The following is a 25465-nucleotide window of genomic DNA, read 5'->3' on the forward strand; positions in this document are numbered from 1 at the left end:
TTTGGTGAAGTTGGTTTTAGAATTGTAAGTTTGAAAATGATACTTTTAGAACGTGGGCATTTTATGGCTTAATCATTGTGTACCTCTGCCTGTCTGTGGAATACACACCTGGGTCAGGATGACAGATGGGCTGTTTGTGAACTCACTCTAGACAGTCACACAAAGGGAGCTGAGGTGTACCCTGCATATCCTGATGGTCCATCACCAGGCTGGTTGGTCTCCCTGTGCTATAGGGGTCGGAGGAGCTGACACTTACACCTGAATAGGGCTGTGTCTGTTCTTACACAAAGCAGTCTCCAACCCCCTGGAGTGTGCCTGGGGCCAGGGCAGGGAAAGGCAGGGTCTTGTCCACTACAAAGACTTCTCTTTGAAGATTGCCTACTTCAAAGACAGAAATGGGTATAAGAACTGGATCTCTAACACCACATAGTTGGAACACTTCTGGACTGAGTATATTCTGCCGGAGTGAAGAGCTGGATGCTGCAGGAGGGACTGCCACTCTGCCTGTTGCTTTGTTGAGCTGCCCTGCTGCTTGCTACTTCTGTCCTGGGAGTGAAAGGACTGAACATTGCTTTCTACATCTGGCTTTCCAGTGTTCTCCAAGAGCTTGAACTTAGCTTGCCTCCTGCTAAGAAGTTTCAGGGCAATCAAAGACTTCTCCTACCAGCGCCTGGGCTCCCTTGCTGAGAGTCCTAACTTGCCAAATGGTGTCGAATCTAGTTCTTGGGCCCTTGGAAGTGAGGTCTGGTGCAACCAAGATGAAACTAAGCACATTGACTCCAGAGAGACATTGGAACTGGCTCCACTCTACACTTCAGTGCTGCTGTCTACACCAGAGCCATTGTCCCCGCTGAGTGCAACAACTGCGACCTACAACACAGGCCCGAAGTTTCTACAGCGCCTTCAAAGTCCTGCTACAGCATGAATCCCGAGTGCTGTGTCACCAATGTCCATGACACCTGACTGTGACTTCTCTGCCTTGCATCTTGACCTGCTGAATTTGTTGACCTCACCTTGTCGTAAGGAACTGATGCCTCGCCACCGATGCCGCACCCCCTCCCCTGCAACCGTAAGGAGCTGACACCTCAGCTCCCCTGCCTAGCAGTAAGGAACTGACACCTCACCTCCCTGATAGCAGTTAGGAACCGGCGCAACACCGGCTCCAGCGACACCTCACCTCCCGGACTCTGTGCAACATCTTTGTTTCCTAATTGTTTTCCAAGGTACTGTACCCAGGGTCTGTGCGGCTCCGTGACTGGCCTGCGCTTCCTCATCAGTCGCGTCAGGCTGTTGGAAGCGACTCCATCAAGATGCAGTGATAGCCCCAGTTGGAGCTATTGTGTTTCTAAGTGCTATACTAGGATTTAGGGCCAGACGTAGCAAAGGTTTTTACCCATTCTGTGTCTATGGAAAAAAGTGTTCGTACATATGGCCCTTAATCTTTGAAAATGTGTATCTTTACTTGTGTATGTTTGTTGATTTGGTCTTGTTTTACTCAAATAAATATTGGCAATTTTTCTAAACTGGTATGGAGTACTTTTGTGGTATTTCACTGTGTTACTGTGTGTATGTACAAATACTTTACACATGGCCTCTGAGATAAGCCAGACTGCTCAGGCCAAGCTACCAAGGAGGTGAGCAGAGGTTATCTTAGCTGTTTGACTCCTGTACCCTGACTAAAGTGAGGGTCCTTAATTGGACAGGGTGCAAACCACTGCCAACTAGGTACCCCATTTCTAACATGGAGTATATAATTGCACACTCCCTTTCAACCTCCTTCACTCTTGGGTAGAGAGCACATGTAGGTGCTCCCCGCCAGAGACTTTCCAGGTCATACATTCAGGGGCTTAAATAAAGCACTCCGCTTGCTCCTACATCAGATTGCATGTGTGTCTGTACTATTCTCCCAGTTTTCCCCATCCGATGGGGCAAGCAATTCCTGCTGCATAACGTCAATGCATTGGAAGTTCTAGCTCTAAAGGTTGAACTCAAACACTAAGATGTAAAAGCTACAGCTAGTTTCACTAAGTCTCTGATACTCCGATAGGCAAAACTCTCACTGGCCACTCATTTATCTCCTCCCCTTTCTGGTATTGTTTGATTCCCCCTCAATAGCTGAGTCACACTAATCCAGCCCTTGCTCACATTTCCTCACAAGTACATTTCTCTTATTTCTCTGCCTCAACCTATCTGACCGCTGGGTTCAATGTTTCCTTTCTACATTCCAGTCCTGCCTGTGCTCCTGCTTCTCCAACACACATGCCCCCCCGACATCCATGCAAGAGTCCTTTCTGCTCAGCTTCTCCCAACCAACTGACCATTTGATGCATGAGTATCTTGCAAATTTAATCTATGCTGTAAAAACAACCCCATCGAAGGCCATCTCGCTCTGCCAGTGGGTTGTTAGAAGCATTTGTTAAAATATTCTTCACTAGCCAATTAGAATCCCACTCGTCCTCACTCCACTGCACCACGGACCTCAATGCATCCCTCCTTCCTCCTCCTGGATCCACTTCCAGACGGTTCGTTATTGCTCTATCCATATTGTTACTTCCTTACCTTCCCAAACACATTATCCATATGCATGCCACCACCTACCTCAACCTGCTCCGCGATGACCTCGTCTTCATTCCTGAAACTCTAGATCTAACTCGAGCAGACACATTATTTCACACAGCTCTCTCTCTGTCTTAATACCTTACTTCTTGTATTTGTATTATCCTATTATACATCAATTAAGGCTGATAAGTGATGTTAATGATGAATCTCAGTGATGTTCGTAATCCTACGTTGCCTGGGACAGAGCTTGGCGGCAAAACGAAAGAGGAAGTATTTGTCAAATGAGATGCAGACATCAACCCTAAATAACTATTCTTGTGCTGCTTCAATTGTCTGTATCTGACATCTTTATCAAAAGCAGTTTAAAGTTAAATCTCTTTTCAACTGTCCGATTAGGATCTTTTATATATATTGCCTTATCGCTTTGACTCATTGTGTAGTTGCAAAGTATTCTCTTGAGGTAACGGTCTCAATGCACCCCTACCATTTTGTTAGGCAGAAAACCCTAGCGTCTTTCAACAATTCATACTGCAAAACAGGATCAAATGGTCAAAACAGAACTACTCCTCAACTGTACACTTCCACCTTAATACCGCTGTATTTTCAGTACCATCACCACAGTCTGTGCCCACAATTGTAATTGTAATCTTTCCAGAAATTAACCCATTTTCAACTTTCCTGGAGAATTTTATCTTATTAAACTAGTATGACCAACTTCCCAACAGCTAGAGGCAACAGAGTATTCGTACGTAATGGAGGACTAGATGAACTGAGATTGGACTTGAAAAAAACGGTTGTAAATTGTGTGCTTATTTTTCTTGCGAATCCAGTCTGATTTTGCAAACTAACCTATGTGGTAATATGTTAGTTTGCAAAAAAGGGCATTGCAAGGCATCAACATTTACGACTCACTGTGACCCACTACAACCACAGGGAGGGTGGACTCAAAGGACAGCAGACTACCATACCTGTGATGTTGGATACCCTTAAAAAAACTAAAAAACTTTGAATTCTGAAAACCTTCAGAGAGATTTGGCAGTGGTCCCCTGAACAACTGCCTACTGCCCCCGAAGTTGTCAGCCTGATTCTCAAAGGGTAAGGGGTCCAATAGGCACTGCTTCCCCTTTGCAAATCAATTACCACACCAACTTGAAAATCTCGTACTGGAAGTAATGCCCCTAAAAAGCTCCTTCCAAATTGCGATTCGGTAATAATATCAAATCCCCTTTTTCAATTCGGAAATATCTTTTATGAATTACAAGATGTGGTCAGTACATATGCAAAATTGTTTTTGAGTACGCAAGCCCTGCTTCAGATGGTTTGTAACTACAAAACCCCTTTGTACATCTGGCCTTTTCTTACTGCGTGGTGTGTCATATGTTGCAACATATGACACACCATGCTTGATGCCAGTAACAAAGGCCCGTATTTATACTTCGTTTGCGCCGAATTTGCGTCGTTTTTTTCGACGCAAATTCGGCGCAAAACTAACGCCATATTTATACTTTGGCGTTAGACGCGTCTAGCGCCAAAGTATGGGCAAATTGCGTCATTTTTTGGCGTGAACGCCTTCCTTGCGTTAATGAGATGCAAGGAAGGCGTTCCCGTCTAAAAACAGACGCACATAGCGGTGCGTGGTATTTATGCTCCAGGGCAAAAATCACTCCCGCGCGGCAGGCGGCGCAAAAAAATGGCGCAAAGCACGAATAGCGTGAAATTTTAACGCCTGGGTCAGGGCAGGCGTTAAAATGGGGCAAACACACCTGTACTTAATCAGAACACACAGAACAAACAACAGAGCAGCAGAGCAGCAGAGCAGCAACAGGGAGACATGGAGGTAATTTTTCTTCAACGTGCACGTAGACGCAGAGCCCTGCAGCAACAACAGCAGCCACAACAACAACAGCAGGGACCCCAAAGACAGCGCAGAAGGCAGGAGAGGATATTCCGCCCAAGAACAACCCTGCATGGCCTCAGGGAACGAGACATCATCCAGAGGTACCGGTTGAACTGGCAGGCCATTCAGCAGCTGCTGACAAATATTGAACAGCAATTGGCCCCCACTTTAGTGACTCCACGCACTATCCCAACAGAAACAAAGCTGCTTGCCGTACTTCACATGCTGGCAAGTGGCTCCTTTCAGACCACTGGTGCCCTGGTTGGTGGAATCTCACAACCATCTTTCTCCGCATTCCTGCCTAAAGTACTGGATGCCATCATTGGACTGACACCCCGCCACATCTGCTTCCCTAACACACTGCAGAAGCAGCAGGAAACAAAACAGGGGTTCTACGCCATCAGTGGCTTTCCGCACGTCCTTGGTGCAATCGACTGCACACACGTACGCCTTGTGCCATCTGCTGCGAGTGAACACCTCTACCGCAACAGGAAGCACACACATTCCATCAACGTGCAGGCCATAGTCGATCACCAAGGACTGATCAGCAACATTGTGGCCAAATTTCCTGGGAGTGTACATGACACATTCATCTTCCGTCACTGCACCATCAACCAACACTTCCAGGATGGACGGTATGGCAATGGACTACTTGTTGGTAAGGAGTAAAATCTACTTATATACTCACTGCACAGAAACCCTCTAGGATAAACAACACATACACCACAATAGCAACACCTAGACAGGGACACACTGAGGTACTCACATCACTAGCCATGTGTCACAAGTCACCATTGAACCTCTCACACATTTGAATTTACTCCACAGCTTAGTGTGAAGACATTCATGACTGTGGTTGCCTAAATGTCACCTTGCAAATTGGAAGTCTCACAATAACCTGTACACTAATACAATGCATAACTTTTAAGGGATGGGATGGCCTGGCTATGTTCATATGGACGTTTCTAATACCCTTTCATGTTTCAACTCTGCATGGAACTATCATCACACCCCCAGTGAGGACACACGGACACCTGTGTCACAAGTCACAATGCAAGGGAGGGCACACTGTACTTGAGAAACCAATACATCCTGCTGACAAACAGTTAGACAACAAACACTTGCTCAGCCAAGGAAAAAAAACAATGCCAAAGTTTCCACCAACAACCATAGGTTGTCACATTAGTACACAAAATAGTCACAGACAACACAACACAACTACTGCCATCAAAGATACGTACAACAGTGCCTCCTACGTCTAATTGATACCATTCTGTGTTTCTCTTTCAGCTGATGAGGGGTATGGCATCCAGCCTTGGCTAATGACACCATATGGGAACCCAAATACTGCTGCTGAGCGGGCATACAATGACGCCCACAAGAGGACACGCAGCATTGTGGAGAGGACCTTTGGGATCCTAAAGTCAAGGTTCCGCTGCCTTGACATCACTGGCGGAAGCCTACTATACTCCCCAGAGATGGTATGCAAAATCATACTCACTTGTGCCATATTACACAATATTTGTGTACAAAGGAACATTCCCCTCCTTGAACCGGACCCAGACATGCCTGAGGATGATGATGAGGAGGATGCTGGCCTGCAACAGGAGGGGGAACAACCTAACACCGCAGCAGGAGTGCGTAGGCGCCAACAGCTTGTGAACAATTTTTTTACTTAAGTCATTATAATCACTTGTATTCCACACTTGTAAATAAACACAGATCACAAACACCACATCATGCTTTGGCCTATTCATTTCTGACCACCTTTAGTTTGAAATAGCTGAAGATGAATGTCGTCTCATTGATCAAGAATGCCATTAAAATTCATCACACCAAAAATAAACATCACAACTGTATGCACAGAGGGTAGGATGTGACATGTTACATTACCATACACAGAGCCCAACAAGAGTACAAATGTGACAATTAGACATGCCGGATCCAAACAACTGAAACAGTCTCTCATCCAGCCCAAAATTGGAGATCATTTGAAAGTCACATCACACGTGTTCAGAGACAGGGTGGGACCATCCATGTGTACGTGAACATGTCATCAATGGCTTCTCTCAAGTGTATGATGTGAGCAATACACAATTGGAACAACATCAGCTGACACTAACTCAGGAGGAGACCTTGAAGTTACAGTGACAACATACACACAGACAGGTCATACTGGATCCACATTCCCACACACATGTACACATATGTCATACAACCAACCTAATATTTGAAAGTAGACCATCACAGTTGTGTCCCAGTTTGAACCGAGCAGGAAGATTGTAACATGACACTAAACCAGTTTATGCAGAAAGGGACACAGACAAGCAAAACAATCTTCGCATTATCACATCGTGAACGCTGAGAGTCTTGCAAACTTAGGGGGTCATTCTGACCCTGGCGGTAATTCCCGCCATGGCGGAGGTCGGCGGTAGCACCGCCAACAGGCTGGCGGTGCACCGATGGGCATCCTGACCGCGGCGGTTCAGCCGCGGCCAGAAACGGACTTCCCGCTGCCCTTGAGAATCCGCCATGGCGGCGGAGCGCGCTCCGCCGCCATGGGGATTCTGACACCCCCTACCGCCATCCTGTTCCTGGCGGGTCTTCCGCCAGGAACAGGATGGCGGTAGGGGGTGCCGCGGGGCCCCTGGGGGCCCCTGCAGTGCCCATGCCAATGGCATGGGCACTGCAGGGGCCCCCGCAAGAGGGACCCACAAAGAATTTCAGTGTCTGCTTTGCAGACACATAAATTTGCGACGGGTGCAACTGCACCCGTCGCACCTTCCCACTCCGCCGGCTCCATTCTGAGCCGGCGTCCTCGTGGGAAGGGTGTTTCCCGCTGGGCTGGCGGGCGGACTTTTGGCGGTTGCCCGCCAGCCCAGTGGGAAACCAGAATGACCGCCGCGGTCTTTCGGCGGGAACCGCTTGGCGGGCGGCGACCGCCGCCCGCCGCGGTCAGAATGACCCCCTTAGTCATATGACAATGGTATGCAACTTAGCTCCAAATCATCAATACTGCAAACGTCAAATGGGCTAATGAGATGAATGAATGGTCAACAGTCATTCATACCATATGGCCTTACATTCGCCCGCTGCTGCAGGTTTGCCAGGATATGATAAAAATACTCCATGGATACAGTAGCTATTCTGGATGGTCAAATCCTAGGGTGCTGGGGGCCTAACTCCACCTCTACCACCCCCAAAACATACAGGAATCATGTACTTGTGAACTAAACACATGCATAAGGCACATATGTGGCCTCCATGTCACAAGTCCTACACAAATATGAAACACAAAATCATAATGGGACATGGTCAGCCCCCTAAAAACTGAAAGTGACTCTCCCACTCCCTGTTAGGACTACAGATAAAAGCATCCCCATCATAAAGGTGGGGACATTTTGGAGACGGAATACATAATGGTATCAAAAACCTCATTTCAAAATAGCCATCAGCAATTACACCAAATATGTTGTCAAATATGGTCAATACATTAGTTAACGTATCCCAAACATCACAGTGTGAAGGCCGTCTATACATAAAAGTAGGGACATTTGTCATATACAAACACAAATGTGTCTCACATCGCACCGTTTTACCATGACAAATCACCTTTCCAAAGCTAAACACATGAAGACATTTGGATAAATTTGCTCCATATTCTACGCATACAGCATGGCCGTCATAATTTGTTCATGTACATGAGTGCACACAATGCAGAGTCAGATACAAATGTATCCAAAAGTGTCTTGATATTTCACCTTCAAATTATTATTTACATCCACAATATTTTTGACTCTGCATCATGTGCACTACTGTACGTGTAATAAAAACCACGCACATGATGTATGCGTGGTCAAAATGACGCTATATGCACAATATATTCCTCATTTCATGTACAGTATTAATTATTAATATTCATACCATTTTTTTTCACTCCGCATCATGTGCACCACTGTACGTGTAAAAAAAATGACGCCCATGATGTATGCGTGGTCAAAATGACGCTATATGCACAATATATTGCTCATTTCATGTACAGTATTAATTATTAATATTCATACCATTTTTTTTCACTCCGCATCATGTGCACCACTGTACGTGTAAAAAAAACGACGACCATGATGTATGCGTGGTCAAAATGACGCTATATGCACAATATATTGCTAATTTCATGTACAGTATTAATTATTAATATTCATACCATTTTTTTTCACTCCGCATCATGTGCACCACTGTACGTGTAAAAAAAATGACGCCCATGATGTATGCGTGGTCAAAATGACGCTACATGGACAATATGTTGGTCATCTCATGTACATTATTAATTATTAATATTCATATCATATTTTTTGACTCCGCATCATGTGCACCACTGTACGTGTAAAAAAAACGACGCCCATGATGTATGCGTGGTCAAAATGACGCTATATGCACAATATATTGCTCATTTCATGTACAGTATTAATTATTAATATTCATACCATTTTTTTTCACTCCGCATCATGTGCACCACTGTACGTGTAAAAAAAACGACGCCCATGATGTATGCGTGGTCAAAATGACGCTATATGCACAATATATTGCTAATTTCATGTACAGTATTAATTATTAATATTCATACAATTTTTTTGGACTCCGCATCATGTGCACCACTGTACGTGTAAAAAAAACGACGCCCATGATGTATGCGTGGTGAAATTGACGCTACATGCACAATATGTTGGTCATCTCATGTACAATTTGAAATATTAATATTCATAGCATATTTTTACACTCCGCATCATGTGCACTGTAATGCGTCAAAAAAATATGACGCACATCTGTGTATGCGTGAAAATATGACGCATTACGCGAAAATAAAAACGGCGGCCATTTTATGCAGGAAGTGATGTAATAGGATATCCTGTTTACCAAATCTGTACTGGGAGTTGACTTTCACTTTCACTTTGCAGTCTCAGAGTTATCTAGACTGTGTGGTTGTGTGAAAGGTGTTGTCCTGTGTTTTACTGCTTTAGTGTCCTGTGTGCCTTGTATTTTGTCTTTGTGTCAATCTTTTATTGTTGTCAAACATTGTCTCAGTCTGTTTAGTGTTGTTTTGTCTATACCTGTGAGAGTTTGTATTGTCTGTGGGAGTCTGTTGTGGGTAGCATAGTTTGGGGGGTTAGTTGGGCTATTTTTCTCCTTCTTCTTTTTCTTTCACACCTCTACCTTTCCCCATTTCCCACTTTTTCTTTCATTTTTCTTTGGTACTTTTTTTACACCTCGCATCATGTCAGGTAGGCCTCGCCTGTCCAGGATGGGTGAGGACGAATTGGGGGGCTTCATATGGCTCGTAAGCCATTTCCTCCCACTGATGCTGGAGGCTGGGGGCCGTGTGATACAGGGGTATCACACGGAGGCGAGGAAAATCCGTTGGGAGAAGGTGCGCCATCACCTGGTCCGGGTCTACGGGAGTCTGAGGAATATCCATCAACTCAAGCACCGCTGGGCAGATCTGATCAGCAGGGAACAGGACCTGCTGGACCACCTGGGACTCCGGATTGGTGGCTATGTTGGTGAGTAATAATCAATTACATGGGAATAATAGGAATGTGTGCGTGAACATGTGATGATTGGTAGCCAATCTGCAAAATAAGTAGCTGACTGCGTGTTATACTAGGGAAACCTAGGCCCATGGGCATACACATAAATCCCCATTTTTGCTACACATGTACACCCAATAACAGCAGTAAAATGCAACATCTATTTGTATTTTGCTAAGTAGCCCCCTCTCTGCGTCACAAAATGATGCAAATGCTGCGCTACAAAGGTATACATATGTGTCCAGATGTGTATTTGTTGCCGGGTGTGTATGAAGACCTATGCTACCAGGCCGATGCCTCATTTTTGCAACACATACCAGATGGCTGTAGCTGCATGGAATGTAGTGTTGCATTTGTGTCTGAAAAGCAACACGTGAACTGCTCTATTTGTACTCTACTGGTCATAATGGCCAGTGAGTACGTCATGTAGAAACAACATACCTACATATGTAGACGCCATAGCTAGACCGAAAATTGCAAACACATGATGATGCAACACCTGTGTGTTGCCTTCAGGTCACATGAAGTTAGTCATGTTGTCCACACATATGTCACATGTGTGTCTGGTTGCTGTGTGTTGAACCTGTCCACATAGCCTGTTTGATTGTGAGTGGTCATGCAGTCCTCAGGGAACCAGTTGTGGAATGTTTCTCTCTGGGATGCACATGCTGAGATGTATGGATCACATGATTGTTCGGGCCTACTAATGGAGGAGTAACTTGGACGACACATGACTGTCCTGGCCACTGCATGAGTGTAGTAGGGTGTGTCACTGGAGCAGGAGACTCATCCAATGATAATCTAGAATACAAAGTCAGCCAGGCAGGATGAGCATGTGTGAAAGTGTATCATTACCATGTAATATTCACACACTGTCATTGTAACAGAAATTATTTGTCTGTTCACCCAGTCTAAGAATAATCTTCCTTTCATGCTTTACAGGTGGACCAGCCCCGTACACCGTTGGTGAGGTAGCCCATTTTGACGACCCCGATACCTACAGTGAGTGTTGCCTAAGTGCTATTTACATTGTTTGGAAATGAAGCATGATGGATTACTGTGTGTTCAGGACAATTCATGATATGATGTGCTGGCCGTTCATTGGCTTTGTTGTTTTGGTGTGATATCAAATTGGAATAATGTTTCGGTAAAGCAATACCTAGTCATCTCTCAGATTGAGGGGCAGTAGGTCATTCAATTAGTGCGACAATTGGGAATAGCATGACTCATTTTGAATACACTGGTCAATGTTAGACTTGGTCAGGAACTTGCCATTAACTGAGTCAGCATATCAGACTGACAGTCTCCCAGATAGCTTAGGCACATGGCTTCGATGACAAGTGCTTCTTCCTAGTTGAGGATGGACTGTGTACACTGTAGGTCGGATCTTCCGGGGGCATGTACTTCCACAAGGTGACCTCGAAGTGTGTGTGACTTGAGTGCAATGGCCTAGGTGTTCTGTTGAATCATGTGAATGGGTGTTCTACCTCCTCTGTGTGTGTTGTAAAACATGCCTCACTAATAGTATGTTATGTTGGGCTAAGTCATATCATTTTGACATGTGTGGACCTGGGATGTGACAAGGTTGGGCTGACTCCAACGTGTTGCTAGCCCTTCATAGGTGTTGTGTGTGAAGGCACATGCTTGTTGAACTTTCTGTACACTCCTGGTTGTGCATTGATCATGGGATTGTTGTTTGTTCTTCCCACACCACCCACAAAGACTGGGATGTTACTGTGAAACAGGGTACCTAGGACTGTAGCAAACAATATGTTACACGTACTTAACACCTTTTGTGACTTGAGTTTGTACCTAGGTCCAGATGTAGCAAAATGTCTCCACATTGCAAATAGCATAATTTGATGTTAGTGAGTTGCAAACGTCTGTTTCCTAATCCAAAATGTTTTTGGTGGTCATGTACATATTCGCAAAATGCTTTTCTAAAGTAAAAAAATAAAGGAGTTTACCAGCCCTACTTGCAAATCACAGTGTTAGGCAATCCCATTTGCTAACGAGTACGTGGTTGCAAAGTGAGTAGCTGTTATCATCCACTTGAAGTGGCTGCTAACCAACTTGCTGACTGGAAGGGGTCCTCATTGTGAACCTTCACCTTTGTGAGTGGACCAAAATACTCCTGCACAAAACAGCCAGTGGTCTAGGGGAGCAATAATTATTGTGTAAATTACGAACAATCAATTGTTGTGAATTTAAACAAATCGCAGCTCATTTTCCTTTCAGATAAAGGGCCTACACTTGGTGAAAAATAACTTGCTTCATTTAAAAGCAGTCACGTCTATGGAGTTCTGCTGTTCCCAGCAGGCCTCCATCCCCGTGAGTGCCCATAGTTGCTAAGGTGGTGCAAGTTGGAACCCACATCATTGATGTTCATGAGGTGGGATTTAGGGACCCCATAGTGACTCGCAGACGGTGTCAGAGACACCGTTCAGCTTTGCAATTTGCTAGTTGATTTCCCATCAATTCCTACATCTGGCCCATAGTGTCGACATATGATTCATGGCCAGGGGTTCAATCTTAGCACACAACTCTTTCGAAATGCCATTGAGTGAGGAGTGTGATTCTTATCACATAGAATGACATATGTAGTGAAGTCAGTATGCGGACGAGCTGGTGCCATAATGTATAATGGCTTAGGTATGAATTGTAGGAGTAGTTTAGGGTGATGTCATCCATCATGTAGAGACATGGATATGCTATATGTGATATGCCCTTCAGTATGCATGATTCACATGTACTTCCTCTGAGCCTTCCCGTGAACTATGTTGTAACAATTGCTGCAACCAATACATTGCTAGTAATGGACAAATTACCCATTGTGTATTCAACCCACTGTAAATTCTATGCTCAATATTTGCCTTTTCCCTTCACAGCTGCAAACCTGAGTGCCGCAGCTCGCAACCAGTTTGAGCGCCGGGCAGTGAGGTACAGACACATCCTGCAGGTGCAGTGTGGGTATCGGAGGATGGCCCGCAGGTACAATTCGGAACGGGCCTCCGGGGCGTGGTATGCCACACCACAGGCTCCCCCAACGGTGCCCCCAACAACCCCCGCCACTACATCCACCAGGTCTGGCCAAGTGGACCCAGCAACGGACCAGGCATCCTCATCCAGACCTGGACCCAGCCGTGTGGTGGGAGCAGGGCAGTCCCGTGCCCACACCACTCCACCAACACAATCCACCTCCACCGGCACCCAGACCTGCACTGACCCTCCGATCAACCCAGCGGACTTCCACGCATTGTCAAGGAAATTGGACAGGTTGATTGCAAAAGTTGACACCCTGACGGAGGACATGGCTGAGGTGAAAAAGAAGGTGCGCTCCATCCGGCGAACAGTACGGAGGCAAAATCCGTAGACATTTTGCCCTCCAGAACTTTTACCCCTCCCCTCTCACCTCTTTCCTATTTCATACTGTTAGTTGGGTTTGGGGGGTTAGTTATAGGATAAGTGTAGGTAATTAGCTTAGTTAGTGTTAGGTAAGAGGGTGGGGGGTCCTTCTTCTTTATATCTTATCTTTTTGTGTGGGTGGGTGGGTGGGTGGCAATGTTGGGATTCCTGTTTAAAAAAAAAAAAAAAAAAAAAGTATAAAAACAAAAAAAATACAAAAAAATATATGTTTGTTTAGGATAGTGTAGTATGTGTATAGGTTAGTAAGTGTTGTCCTGCATGTGTCTTGTCTCATAATGGTGGGTGGGGGGTTGATGTTTAGATCGTTTCGTTACATGTGTAGAGTAAGTTTAGCTTAGGTTAGTTAGGGACAGTTGTGGGTTAGTAGTAGTCAGGTTAGATTAGTGTAGGTTTATCTTTCCCTTAGTTGCCTCTTTTCTTACTTATTGTAAATAAAAATTTTGTTAACCCTTTACCTGATGCGTTAGGTGCTACCTTTTCATGGCCTTGACATCAGTGTAGCAGAAAGTTTTAGTATGACATTTGTGTCCTATGCTCGCTATCCCCAGGCTATTGAGGTTTAACATGCCAGCTACCCGTGTGCTAACTTGGTAAGTATCCACCGTGTGGGAGAGCCACCATTGGTAGTGTGCATAGATCATCAAGATTTGGGGTTGGTATGTATCCTACTTCACAAAGAGTGCTTCCAGAGTTGATTTTGTAGGTAAATAGATAGGTCGGACAGCATTGTGAAGTTCAGGGAGAGCTTTGTAGATGAGTATTTGTTCACACTCTTGTCTTGTTGCTGTCATTGCTGACCTACATCATGTGTGTACTGCTTGAGCATGACTTTCCTTCATGGTAGTATACGCTGTAAGGGTGATTGATGCAGTGTAATTTGGTTATCATTCCTTTCATTTTACAGCATAATGTATTGGTTTAGTATCGCAAGGTGCCTACATTTCTCATCCACCATTAGTTGTCTCGAATGGCTATGGATGGGGCCTCATTCTGTCCAACACAGCATGATTGTGTGTGCTTAGTCCCTACATCAGTTATTTTCCTCAGTCTAGTAAAGCTATGATGCAATCCTGGCCACTGCACAGATGTTTCAGTATACATGAAATCAGAACAGTAGTATAGAGAATCAACATGGTTGCCACACAGCCACTTTGGAGTTATGTACTGCACAGTTGAAGTGTGAAATGACACAGAGACACAATAGGTGTGCAAGTGATATTTATTTTTAGGTGGAGTAGTGCAAAAAGTCCATTGACAATGTTAGGTGAGTCCGTTCTGGTGCATTCTTAAATGGTGATCCTATTTACAGGGTGTGGATGATGCTCCTGACATGCTGGGGTGATGTCACAGACGGTGCAGAGGAACAGGAATTGCCAAATGGTAGGAGAGAAACATTTACAGCCAATGTGGACAAGTTAAACAGTAGATTGCCGAACAGTCATTGAGGGTAGTTGGAGTGAGGCTGGCATGTGTCAAAACGTAGGACCTTGGTCAGAGTGGGGCATGGTGCAGGGACTAGGGCTTCCGGGTACTCTTGCGAGTGAATGTTATCTGTTCCATGTCTTCTTCTTCTGATGTGTGTGTTGCCTGGTGTGTCCTTGTTGTTGTTGGTTTTGAAGGGGCAACACACACCTCAGTGTCAGAAGACATGGAGGCAGACATCCCGGGGGCTGATCCCTGTCCAGTTATGAAGGGCAGTACTGCAGCAAGGAGAGCGTGCTGGTTTTTCAGAATGGCAGCCACATCCCGATGGTAGGCAGCCAGGTCTGCCCTGAGGGGTTCGATGTTGCATTCGTGCACACGCTGACTGGCTTGCTGTTGGAGTTGTTTGGTCAACTGGATGACAGCTGTGCAGATTGCCTTCTGTGTTACTAAAAGTTCCTCCAACAGCGATGTTCTGGCTTGCATTGCAGCTGCCTGATCAGCAGTTGACAGCATGCACGAACGCACCCCCTCAAGGCTGGCTGCCATAGTTTGCATCCCCACCCGCACCTCCTTGGCCAGCTCCCGCTGGACACCAACGACTGTTCTTTCGAAGCTGGTGCCAGTGTCGTCAGAGTCCTCAGCTGTGTTGGAGCTGGCAGGTCTTACAATTGGGGTGGCGGGTGGTTCTACTGTGGTGGCTGCTTCTTCTTGGCTCCTCCTTGTTACTGAAGGGGGGGTTTGGAGGCTTTCGAGGACCATGTCAATGGTCTCTTGTGTGAGGTTGATGTTCTCGTCATCCATGTCATCAGGGAACTCATGGACAGGCATATCGGCAGGAGATACGTGTTCCTCTGCAAAGAAACAGGGTACAATTAGTGTGTCTGTGTTGAGATCATTTAGCACTAAGATACAAGCCTTTGGATGCCTTAACTTTGTACTCTGATTTTGTCTTGGTATCTGCTGTCTGTCATAGGGCATTGTTGTAGGCCTATGGCCCACCTGTGTGTCACATAAATGATATGGAGCTATCAGACATGCCTGCCAGGTCATCTCTAGGTGTTGATTTGTAATTATTTCGGAATATGCATTTTTTTGTCCTACTCCTCCCTCGGTGTTTCACTATTGTTAGGGAGGGACATTTGTTTGGGTGGGCTCTCATTATCCTACATGTGATTCTTGGCTTTCTAGGCAGCAGGATAGCTAATGGTGTGGGGGACTAAGTTTGACCCACTTGTAAATAACTCGGTCACCCAGATATTCTATTTAGCTCAGACAGACTAGCAGTGCCTCTGGTCTCCCACAACAGAGGAATGTTTAGAAGTCCAAGCCCATGACATCTTTGGAACTTCTCAGGGAAGTGGTGGTCACTCAGGTCCTACACATTTCTATCTTTTCCGGTATGTTCCCATACACAAATGACACAGACAGTATTTGTTTGATATGAGGTTTCATTGTACAACTGACTTGTAGGAATTTAGGTGTGAGCCCCAATAACCAAAACAATACACACAGTTAGAACTGAAATAGTCCGCAGGAGAGTAATACATTGGTACACAGCTATCATGGTGCCTAACAGTTTCTACTCTCCCTCTGCTTGTTCTATATATAGCACAGCATGTTAAGTTTGGAGCTTGGCTGTCTGAATCACAGGGGAGACATCATCCCTCATATCAGAGGAATGGGCTGGAATCTGGTTGTGCATCAGCAGCAAGGCAGGCAGCATCTAGATGTGATTTTCTGTTTGTAAACTCCCCCATGCGTGTCTTGGGACGAGGAAGTGAATTTAAAAGACATATGTCATTGTGATGACAAAGTTTCCCTACGCAGGAATGGCAAACCTTAACCCCTACCACATCTATCATCAACGAACCAGACGGTATCCTTGACTGGGGCACAGAGTGAATATGTTCTGGCAAACTCCAGTGCAGAAGTAGGCAAAACAGGGTGATTTGACTAATTGCCAACACCTTAGGACTGACTATTTGCTACATTAACTGATAGGAAGGGCAATGAGATTCATTTAGTGCAAAGTGCTCTGAGGCACTTAGATGTGAGCAAATGAGTATAAGTACATTCAGGGTAAGATGCACAAAGGCCTCCAGCCTGAGGCTATTGCGCAAAGTATACGTTTCACTTGCCACGCTACACTTTGACTGACTGTGGGTGTTGTGACTGCCCTGCCAGCACACTTGCCTCACAGGCCCTGCACCATACACTTTTTATTCACATTGCATGATCTGTACATGTTAGGGGGCATGACCTATGTGTGTCAATGTTAGGATGTGGTATGGATGTAAACATTGTTGATGTTTGTATCTGATGGGGTCTCATGTGTGTCTTACTGGATTGGCCTGTTTATCGTATGAATGTCCTATTTTTTGGTTAGACTGTGCAGATGTGTTTCATTGACCAGTTGCCTGTGTCCCCTCGTCAATGTTGTTGTCAGAGCAGTATGACATTTGTGATGTAGCATTGTTAGGCAGGCACGTGAGGGACCCTGACGTATGCAGCATGTGTGTGTCGTTAGTGCTGTGTGGCTCCTATTGCTGTTTACTTAGGCTTATGTATGTGTCAGTTATGGACATTCGGCATTTAAGTGTACTGGTACCTTTGTCTTATTTCTAGGAGTAGTTGCAGATGTCATCCTCACCCCCTAATTTAGGAATGTATGTTCCAGGGTGGGGTTCCTGCCATTTGGTACTATAGCTGCCCAGAGATGAGAGGTGTTATTGTCAACTGTGGTGGCAGTTAAGTTGCAGTTGTTGTATTTGCTACTGCATTACAGGTAGGGACCTAGTTGATGGGGAATAGTTTGTGCAAAACAAGTGCCTGGATGTGGATTCAGGGTAGTGTCCTTCCCACTTGTCACTGGTTTCCCTTGGCTCTCTTGTTGTAATTACAGGATGTCCCCATGGGACTGTAGTGGTGGCAGTATTTTGTCGTGCCCCGGCTATGGTCAGTACTGGGCATTCCCCCCTGCCGTGCCCCTTTCCCCATGCCACTTCATATATGTGCTAAGTTACATGCATTGTGTAGTAGGTATCCCCCCCCTGCTTACAGTCCCCATTATTGCATTGTAATTCCCCATGCGACTTACCCTGCATGTGCGTTGTGTCGTGGTAGTCTGCGCTGTCCAGTCCTTGTATCCCTGTGACGATCTCCTCCGGGATGACGGCTGCGACCATCTCCTCCATGTGGTCCAGAGCCTCCTGTTGTGCTGGACTCCCCCCTCCAGTCTGCATTGCTGCCTTCCTGTTCCTGGCCATTTTCTCTTTGGTCCTACGTTTACAGTCATGCCAGCGTTTCTTACACTCGGTGACTGTCCGGCGTTCTTCAGCCACACTGTTTATCTTGTCCACAATTTCTTTCCAGATGGCCTCTCTCCTACTGAGTGGCAATTTTGAGGATATGAAAAGTTGGTGCTGGTGTTCCGTCACCTCTTTCACCAGGATTTCCTGCTCCTCTGCACTGAAGCGACACTTTCTTTTTTTCTTTAACATGTCCTGGTTCCTGTATGCTTCCTCCTGGCTGTGTCCTGGTCTGCTCTCATCCTCCTGGGGTCTGTTGGGGCATCTGGGATCCATTTTGGGTCTCCTCTCCTGCAAGTGCAGTTTTCGCGCTAAAATGTCACGCAATAGCGTGAAAAAAAACGGCGTTTTCACGATTGCGCTGTCGTAAATCGACCCACAGTGATTTGCGTCCCTTTTACGTGGGTTTCCCTTACGACAGACTGACGCTGTTTGCGTCACGAAATAATGACTCCCACCTGTTGGTTGCGCCGCCGTACGTCAAAGTCTAAATTTGACGCCCGAATGGCGCATCCAAATGGCGTTAGACGGCGCAAATTTTTTTGACGCAAAACTGCGATAGCGCAGTTTTGCGTCAAAAAGTATAAATATGGGCCAAAGTGTATAAAACCACCTGCTCACTAAAGATCTTACAGACGAAGCTCTGTGTTGTAAACCACAATTCAAATACTTTGAACAAGCGATAATATTAAGGCCCAGGTTACTTTTTGCATCGGATTGCATCACTTTTGTGGCACAGCCTGGATGTAAAATCATTTTAGGTATTTACTAAGCCATGCAAGCCACTCTGATTAGCTTAGTAAATGCAAGCTAACACATGGCAGCACGCAGTTACTTTACATTGGGTAGGAATTACATGAGTGGAGAATGGGTGTTCCTGTTCATCCACTCATATATTCTGAAGCAAACCCAGATTTACATATGCTTGTAGACCTAAGTTTGTGCCAAAATGGTGCACCTACTAATAGAGGGGGAACAAGGAAAAATATGTTTCTCATCTTCACGTCCTCTTTCAATGTCTGCTGCATTCCTCAGCACACTTGGAAAAAGGAATGTGCCTCTTTGGATTGTTATTGTGCAGAAAGGCATCCCCTACTGCACAAAAACAAACAGCCCCAAACGCAGGCACCATTATGTTATGGTGCAAGGGTGCCTGTCATGGTGCTAGGCAGCACACAGTTCACCAAAGCAAGGAGAGAGCAGAAATGCTCCATATCTTTGTGAATACGCAGAGCAGCACAGCAAGTTCCTTTGGTGCGCTGCTGCTCCCCGTTGCGGTAAATAATAATAGATTTGTTCCCACATTCAAACATAGGAAGTGTGATTTGAAAGTCTGCAGTTACTGATCCGCCATGCACCGTTGAAGTAAATTTCCAGAACCCAAGAAACACCTCCAATGTAAAAAGAAATGTGTCTTGATCACAGACCAAATCTTGGAAGACTAGCAGAATTCGTTAGTTCGGTCAGACATTTGCCAAACGTTCACCAAGCGGATTACGACTGCCGGGACTACCATGGCGGTATACTGCCGGTGATATTGCGGCGGCGGTCAAAATATGGTGTCCTGTACCGCCAGCCTGTTGCCGGTACGAACGCCACTATAGCACTGGCGGTCACCAACCGCCAGGGTTATAATGAGGGCCTATACGCTTATATCTTAAAAACATTTACAAAGGGCAATCAGTAAGGCATGCGACCCTCTACTGTAGATAACTGTGTCATGTGATGTAATGAATAATAATAATAAGTAAATTCCTTCCCCGAGGAAGGGTAAAAAACAAACCATGTTTAATCCAATCATCAGCTGAAGAAAAATAACCACTTTCACCTACGACTTGAGTTCCAATCACTCTAAACAAATTCCACATTATAAAATGTGTTGGACAACTACATCAAATCCACCAAGAAGCCCACAAATTAGCTCTGTAGTTAACCTATCCCCTAGTCTGAGCTATTATGTGATAGATAACACATGGAAAATGTTGATGCAGTCTATTTATACTCTGTCTGCACCCTGCTTGTTCCCAATGAACAGAAGTTTACTGGGTACCCTCTTTTGCAGTTGCAACACAAACCTTGCTCGCTTTCCCTCCAGCAGATCCTCCAATAAATTCTCAGCACTTAGTTGAGGAGTATTCTGCATTCCATCTCAAACCACTGTGCAAGATTAATATGCCTCGTTTGAAATGTATGCTTGCACAAGGCAAATTCCATCACAGAGAATAAGCTTGATCACTGTCTCATAAATGTATTAAGTTGAAGTTTGGTGAGACAAATTTATGTTAATTCTGCAAATCATGCAAACATATGTGCAGAATATTATCAGTTTTAATCCTCAGTTTTTATTTTAGTGATCCTGAAGACATAAGAGAAACAAGGAGCTCACATGCTAGTACACATAATGTAGTGATCACTTCCAGTCAACGTACCAGCCTCAAGGTCGCAATTCCCTTTTGGGTCTTTGTTAATGTACTGGATGTGACCCAAATATGTTTGGGGTGCATGACAACACACATCACTGTATGCAAACCGTGCTTTCTGTTTATGTTCCAATATTATTAAACAGCAATAAGTGACTATGCAGCAAATAGTTGGTGGGACAGTTCTCCGAACTGAAGGCATTCCGAATATCGAGACTATGGGCCTGACCTAGAGTTTGTCAGATAGCCTACTCCATCATAAATGTGACTGAGTAACCTGTCTGCCAAACCTCCGGTCAGCCTGTCCCATTTAGAGTCAGGAGGACCATCAGCTTTCATCAGTGGTGCCTACTTTGACTCTGTCAATAGAAAGTTTAGTCATATTTTCTGGCAGAGAGTAAAGGCATCAGACCGCTTGCTCTTTTTGATGTCCATCGTCACCATGAAAAACCTGGTGATGATTGACAGAAAAAAATTTATGATCCCCACACGGAAGGAAGAACTCCCATGGCATGGGCAATTACTGTTCAAAAACAAACTCCCCCTTTGGGTGTCTGTTTTAGAAAAGCAAAATGTTTGGTGGACAGCCATCGAAACCAGTGACGATCATCAACCAAACCTTTTTGGTTTTCTGTAGTAATGCCCACTGTCAACCTTACAGACAGAGTAAAGACCTCCATACTTTAAATCAGTGTCTCATACCAGATCCTTAAAGAGATTGTTGAATCTAAATGAATCTGGTTGTCTATGTGTCTGACCTCTTAACATTAGGTACACAGATTCTGTGAGCGGATCCTTGAGGAAGCAAAGGGCATCTTCTCCAATTTCAGTGATTTTAAGAGGTAGAAATAGCACTGATCACCCTATTTGTCTTCCCCTCACCTGGCCCTTCTGTCTGGGCTGGTTCGGGAAACTCACAGTTTGGTCCTTCAGACCTATCTATTATTAGTTATCTGAAGCATTTAATTGACTCCTGACTTATGCCAAGACTTTTAGCTTCATAGATCATTTGCGATCCCTGGACACCAAGCACTTTCAAACACTATAGATCATCTTGTACATGCTGGATTTGCTAGTGTGTGGTGGAGGTTTGAAATCCTTTTCCGTTCTTGTGGTGTAGGGAGATCATTTCTGACCTCTGTCTGCAAGGAGGGCAAAGTCCACTAGGTCAACCTTTATAGGTCTGCTATTTCTGAGCGCCCCTTTCTGGCTGACAACACCCCGTATGGGGAAGGAAGAAGTCCTAGATGTGCCACCTCTTGAAGAGTATTTGCTTGCAACACCATCCTCTTGATCAATATAATTATTTATGGGATGATACCTGCTTTTATCTCTGTTAGTGGCGTACTTTGCAAATTTCCATGCTGGAGGTTACAGTGAAAGCCTTTGCCCCTGAACCCTGGGAAGTCTGTTTTTCTTGACAAGGTGGAATAAGACATTGCGCTCCCTGATTTTATAACTACTCTTTCTGGATAGCCCCAGCAATGAGTTGTTCAGTGCCTCTGGGTCGAGAAACAGAGACTAGAGCCTCTCAGGTCTTCCCCACTGCTTTTGGCCTCCTTATAGCCCCCTCTTTCGGATAGTCCCTGTGTGGATCTTGGACTGCTGGATGAGTGCTGTACAGAGGTATGTTTAGTGGGCACTCTACCGACTTCATATGACATCTAAGGCTACAGTGTTAGGCAGTAACCTCGAGGATACATTTAAGGTAGCAGACTCAGCCCACATTAATTGAAACCAATTAATAGCACTGCTGCAAATATGACAAGGGCTTGAATTTGCCTAATATTAGCATCCATGGCTTGATGTAAAATGCCGATTTCACCTTTTTCAATAGAGAATCACAGTTTAAAAAAAGATACAAACCCTATTATCATCCCTCACTTTTTTCCTTGCCATTTATGCCATTGGTGTCTTTTCTTTTTATTCACAGCTCCTTCCACTAGCATTTCAGTGTATCCGTCACATTGTTGTGTTTTCTTTACTGATGCTGTAGTATATGGTGGTGTCCACTCATCCTGAAATTATCCTTGCTTACTCTTTTTCGTACCAAGAAAGAAGAGAACATCTTAATGAAGACTGCCCTTACAGGGATATGTTCAGCTTTGTGAAGGCATCCCCTAAACAGATTTTGTTTGCTGTGATATGCTATGAGGAATGCTGGTGGAGCACAGTAAAAAAAACGTAATGTGCATAATTTTAGTCTCCTTGTATTTTTCAAATCCCTGACTTTCTACTCAAATGGAGGAAATCTAGGTTACCTGCTATGGATAGCTAGATAAGTGTCTACCAGTGCTGAACTACAAGGGTGTCTTGGAAATCAATCAAAATGAACACTATAGTAGAAAAACAATGAGTTCATATGAGGATCTTAAAGTCCCAAAACATCCCTATTACCTGGGGAGTTCCCCAAGGTTCCGTACTGTCTCCTTTCATCGTCAATCTCTACATGGAGCAAGTTTGTCTTCTACTCATAGATAACAGCATCAGAATTCACCAATATGCTGATATGCACAGCTTTATACAATCTTTGCTTTAGGCGTTCAATCCCTCAAACACTGCCTGCACATCATCCAGACCTGGATGTCCAGTGGCTATCTGAAGCTCAACCCCACGAATACAGAATTCCTCTTAGTTCCCAAGAACAGCACAGTGTAAAGCTTACACAATGACATGAACCGTGACGGTTTCATACTCCAACTTTCTCTGAATGCCAAGTTACTTGGATTCATTCTGAACATCAAACTCACCCTGAAGGGACACATTGCCAAATAAAAACACAAAGGTACCAAATCTTATATAAATAAAGTCGAACTGCTTCTCCCAGAAAGCAACTTCAGAACTACAGTTCATGCCCTTGAACTCTCACACATCACACTTGGCCTCCCAGACTCCACATTAGCACCACTTTAGGGAATTGTACATGTCACAGATGGAACTCCACTGGGTCTCTTTGCTGGCCAGTACCATTTTCAAAACTAGCTGCATAATTTACAAAATCATAACGACCAGCACCCCTGCTTATTTTGAAGACAAGTTCACCATCTCTGGCTGTTCTCAGCACAGCCACTGTCAGCACACCATCAGACTGCAGACTAAGAAGCGTAAAGTGAAAACCAAACAATGTGGGAGGCCTATTTCCATCTATGAACACAGATTTGGAACAACATATATTTATCCATCAGACCACCACAACTGTGTCCCGTTTAGGAAATATTTGAAGAATCATCTCTTTAAAGGACACCATGTTCAAAGACATTAAGGCGGTCATTCTGACCTTGGCGGGCGGCGGAGGCCGCCCGCCAAAGTCCCGCCGTCAGGTTACCGTTCCGCGGTCGAAAGACCGCGGCGGTAATTCTGACTTTCCCGCTGGGCTGGCGGGCGGTCGCCTTCAGACCGCCCGCCAGCCCAGCGGGAAAGAGGCTTCCACGATGAAGCCGGCTCGGAATCGAGCCGGCGGAGTGGAAGCTGTGCGACGGGTGCAGTTGCACCCGTCGCGTATTTCACTGTCTGCGCAGCAGACAGTGAAATACATGTAGGGGCCCTCTTACGGGGGCCCCTGCAATGCCCATGCCAGTGGCATGGGCACTGCAGGGGCCCCCAGGGGCCCCGCGACCCCCCCTACCGCCATCCGGATCCCGGCGGTCGGACCGCCGGGATCTGGATGGCGGTAGGGGGGGTCGGAATCCCCGCGGCGGTGCAGCAAGCTGCGCCGCCGTGGAGGATTCAATGGGGCGGCGGTACACTGGCGGGAGCCCGCCAGTGGTGCCGGTCCGACCGCGGCTTTACCGCCGCGGTCGGAATCCCCATTGGAGCACCGCCGGCCTGTCGGCGGTGCTCCCGCGGTCCTCCGCCCTGGCGGTCTTTGACCGCCAGGGTCAGAATGACCACCTAACTGTCCAAGGGCCAGCAACCTCTCCTATCACTTATTGACTTTATGCTTGTCTTTGACCCTGTACAGCACTCTGCTGCCTGTTGGCTAGGTCTAGGATATAGAAATACCATTGACATACATATTTAGATACATACATATGGTGAGATGTCAAATTTGGAAGATGACCCTAAATGGGTAGTGAAGCTGTACACGAATTAGTCACAAGTCAGGGCTTGCTGGCATGTTATTGTATGTAGCCCTGTTCAACCATGCTTCATTCCTGAGACACTATTCCCCTAAAGCCTACACTGCGACAGTGTGATCACAAAATACCTGTATCAATAGACATATGGCATAGAAAGCACATCTTTAGGATGTGTGATAATGGCCTACAAGTTAATTAAGGGTATACAAAATACTGTTTGTGCCATATCACCACACACATAAAGTAAGAGTGCACAACCAACACACCAGGATAATTCTCAGCACCATCACATACAGAGATGTGGTTGCATAGGAGTGCCTTACAAAATAATTATAATTCTATACCGGTATAATTTAAGTGTTATAAGTGGAAGTTGTTGAGAGTGCTTGCAAATCATTTTGCGCTTGAAGGAGCCTCTGATAACATTCCTTGAAGACACCAACATTCTCCAGAGTAAAGATGCCAATCTCATTTAGATATGCATATGCAACACATCCACCAGCGGTCACCAAGCTTCCCAGAATGCACAGTTACTGCCACAGAGAGTAAAGAGTAGGCATTATTTGAATTAGCAACCTGTGGGAGGGAGATGCTCCTTTCCCAGGGAGTCCAGCTTCAAGAGTTACTTGTATTCAGCTTGGATTCGAGCACTGGGAACTCTGTAACACTGTAACAGGTCAGGATAACTTTCCAGGAAGTGGTAAATTTGCTGTGATGGGTAATTCTGGTTTACACTGAAGTTTGGTTTGCTTGCTCAGGTTGTATT

The 25465-nt window shown here is 45.3% G+C and overlaps 1 protein-coding gene across 3 annotated transcripts in view; it reads right to left on the bottom strand.

Annotated features, from left to right (window-relative positions):
- The window catches only part of IL7 (interleukin 7), a 76235-nt gene that overhangs the window by 17996 nt on the left and 32774 nt on the right, over positions 1-25465 (bottom strand). The window lies entirely within an intron of this gene.

Source organism: Pleurodeles waltl, chromosome 2_2, assembly GCF_031143425.1.
Source record: "Pleurodeles waltl isolate 20211129_DDA chromosome 2_2, aPleWal1.hap1.20221129, whole genome shotgun sequence".
In the NCBI taxonomy this organism is placed as follows: Eukaryota; Metazoa; Chordata; class Amphibia; order Caudata; family Salamandridae; genus Pleurodeles; species Pleurodeles waltl.